This window comes from Trachinotus anak, unplaced genomic scaffold, assembly GCF_046630095.1.
Source record: "Trachinotus anak isolate AG129_WGS33_773 ecotype Australia unplaced genomic scaffold, CSIRO_AGI_Tana_v1 ptg000032l, whole genome shotgun sequence".
NCBI classification, from domain to species: domain Eukaryota; kingdom Metazoa; phylum Chordata; class Actinopteri; order Carangiformes; family Carangidae; genus Trachinotus; species Trachinotus anak.
The window spans coordinates 22,420,102-22,423,557 of record NW_027273883.1 but is presented as its reverse complement, the minus strand read 5'-3'; the positions used below and the strand labels follow the sequence as shown (position 1 = coordinate 22,423,557).

The 3,456-nt window shown below is 42.6% G+C and overlaps 1 long non-coding RNA gene across 1 annotated transcript; it reads right to left on the bottom strand.

The window, feature by feature from the left end:
• Positions 1-2,233: 2,233 nt before the first annotated feature.
• On the bottom strand, positions 2,234-3,299 carry LOC139613093 (uncharacterized). The gene is made up of 3 exons (XR_011686684.1): positions 3,058-3,299; positions 2,434-2,530; positions 2,234-2,319 (listed from the first exon to the last, which is right to left on the bottom strand). It is a non-coding gene; the product is annotated as an uncharacterized lncRNA (long non-coding RNA).
• Positions 3,300-3,456: the final 157 nt, after the last annotated feature.

Below are 3,456 nucleotides of genomic sequence, written 5' to 3'. Positions count from 1 at the left end.
TTGTCACCCGTGATTGCCTTATTTCTGGACATTACAAATGGCAGCTGAGGTTTGAGTGGTCAGACTTTTTTGTATCGGTAAAACTTGATGAAGTTTTAATGTGTGCATTGAGTCACTGAGTGGGACAGTTAAGACTGCTGTGTGTGACGCGGCTCGTGTGTGCGCAGTAATGATGAATGGCTGTTTAGTCTGTTGGTTTTATGGTGTTTTAGTGGTTCTCTTCACCGTGGCAGGCAGTCTCGCTGAGTGGGACGTCAGATGAAGGGGGCAAACAGAGGTGATGTACAGTTACCAGTGGTCACACTCTCTGCCAGTCATCCTGCCCATCTGAGGACATGAGGGAGCCATAAAGAACCATTAGCCAGACGGACACAATCTTTTTAATGTCCCACCCCACCCCCGCTTTTCTCTGCTTTCGACCTTCTCGTAACTCAGCACCCTGACTCTCCCTCCCTCCTCCTGCATAGCAGTTCCTCACAGACAGACCTTCATTCCTTCACGTCTTTAATTTTCCTCTTGTTAAATGTAATTAAACAACCAAACAAGGGTTTTATGTAAAAATGCACCTGCTTTATTAGGTTAATCTCTAAAGTGCAGTGTCTCATCACTTCAATGTCTGCTTCACCCACACATGTTCTCTTCAGTGGAGGTATGACATTGAGAGAAAGCAGGAGAGACAGATGAGAGGTTTTCCTTCTCTTATTTTTTCCCATAATACATCAGTGCAATATTCTTCTAAAATAGGCATGTCATAAAGACTTTTTAGCCCTTAAACTACCAACCCACTGAGAGGTCTCAGGACATAGTGACCAGAGGAGGAAATAGGCAAAACTGTAGTGCTAAATGTGTTCTCAGTCGGCACACACAGAGCCTGATGCTCCGTTAAAAAAGAGGAAAGTCCAGTCGTTCATCACTGCACTGTTTTTGTTTCCATCTGTTTTGTTAGTACCTGCAGTACATCAGTCCTGGCTGCCAACTGCACGGGTTTACGATTCGTGTGAATGTTGAAGCTGACTGAATGTGTGTTTGTGTTCATCAGGAATTTCAAGTGAATTTAAAAAAAAAAAAAAAGTTGGGCATTTACAGATTGACTTAAAGCCCCTGATAACCTGATTTCAGATCTTTATTTTGTTATGAATATCCACTATTAAAGTTCAGAAAAACAGCCCATGGTCAGATTATTAAGAGTTGAACAGTCAAAAACTTCTTGCTCTATCCTCTTGTCTGATCCATGTAAATTCTGATTGGTCCAACCAAATTGTGTAACATCACTTTGATCTGACTGAGCCGCGCCCCCGCTCCATCAAACCATTGAAAGCAATCTACTACATCCTTCACATGAAACAACCAAAACTGTTGTAACTTTGGAAGAATATTTTGTGTCCATGTGAGAAATTGTTTTCAGGGCCTTTAAAGGAGCACTTATTTCACAATCTCTAATCTCTCGGTGTCTTGAGTTGAAGTAGTTTTTAGAAATGTTTTGACACTTCTTTCCACGTTGAAAACTTGGAAATCGTTCTAACTTGTGAATCTGACCTGACTACAGCATCTGTTCCCCATAAACAAACTTTTTAAAGTCATATCTTAAGCTCACAAGGGTTGAGAGTTTCATACTGAAAACACTGATTTTGGGTGGACTTAAATATATTACATTGAATCTTTAGATTTATGGTGGAAGTCCAAAGTTCCTTCTTGACCTCGTAAACAGCATTTGACAATGATCTCACGTCCAGATCCATTTAAAAACTGTTGTTGAGCTTATGATCATATCCCATGATCTTCATCAGGAGATTGAGATTACAGAGCTGTAGATGTTTAGATTTCCTTCTTTTTTTTTTTTCAGTTCTCTTTTCAATTCAATTCTCCAGAAGAGCGACTAAATGCACCTTGAGGTGAGAGTTTTGTCGACTAGACTTAGGGCGACTATAAAATTGTATTTGTACACGTGGCCCATAATGTATCAGCTTTGTTTGCAAATGTCACGATAGATTATTTCTGGACGCTGAAGTTTGCCTCTTTTCCATTTGGAGCCACAAACATGGAAAGTTGCTAAGTATAACATGAACTTTCTCATTTTGCCTCACTCTCATCCTGCCCTTGACATTTTGGAGATTCTGACTTTTAAATGACCAGTCTGGGCTGGATCTTTGTTTTTTTTTTTTTTCTTGTAGTAAACTGTGACAGCAGCCCACGCTGAAGACCATCCAGTCTGGAGCTCTGATGAACAGAGTGTATAGCAGCTCCCCTCATTGCTGTTATGGCACTGAGGGCTCCGAGCCAGACCATCCAAATGCTGACGTCACCCCCCACTTCTGTGCACTGCAACGAGTGGGAGGGAGGGATGGAGAGAATAAAGTGATTGGTTTACCGGCCCCCTTCTCCATGACACATCATGAAAATAAAAGTGCCTGAGGCCTAAATTATCACATTCACCTTATCCGTGCACTTTGAGATGTTGTTTTAGAGAGCAATCCAAACCAGCGGCACTGCCTGCGGCTAACAGCCCTCCTCGCCACAACCTCTGTCACTGCTCCCTGGATAAATAAATAAACAAAGTCAGGACAAAGGTCACTATAGGTTTTGGCAAGGAAACAACCATGATTCTTCCTCATTTATTTTTTTTACATAGGTTTTCCCCCCACATGCTTTTTTCAATCAGTTCCAGTTATGAAATGGAAACTTCAATTGTGTGTGTTTTACTGTTTAAGGGTAAAAATCTCTTTCTTACTTGTTCCTTTGGTATTTAAATAGTAAAACCAGCATCTAAATGAACTTTTCTTATTTTTAACATGAATAAATCTACGTGGGGGCAACCAGAGGGTAAAAATAGTCTCCTTTTGTTTTTAATTTTTCACAGGAAACACTTCAATCTCTTGAATCATTGGTATTATAGTGATATTTTTTTGTCTTATGACCAGCTTTACTTGTCCTGACCTTACACTGCTTTGTGGTGTTACTGACATGGACCAAGCAGCTCCCACATGAAAATAATTTCCTGAAATAAATAAAAGATTAAGTGCCACACCTAGTGGCTGAAGGGGGTAGAGCATTCACAACTCGCCTTCTAATCAGGATGTGGAGCAGCATCTGAAGGTGATGGAGTGGAACCCCTCTGTATGGTTTGGTCGCCTTCGTGTGGCCTGAACCCCTGGAACACCTCTGTCACCAACTTCCCTGACGCGCCGCTGTCACATGTCATCTCTCATTTGTAATTATTCTCTGCACTTATCTGCAGAGTTGACGAGCAGCCAGGCTCTGAATGTCACAGAGGGGTGGATGGCTGCCAGCTCCTCATGCCCCCCCCCCCCCCCCCCCCCCCCCCCCCCCTTTCCACACACACACACACACACAGGGGGAAGTTGTTTCTGAGTGAAGGAGAAACTCTGCCTCCACTGACCAGCTCACGTCTGCGTTGATGAGGTCGTGCGGGTCAGTGTGAAAGGCCCGCGCCTTGAA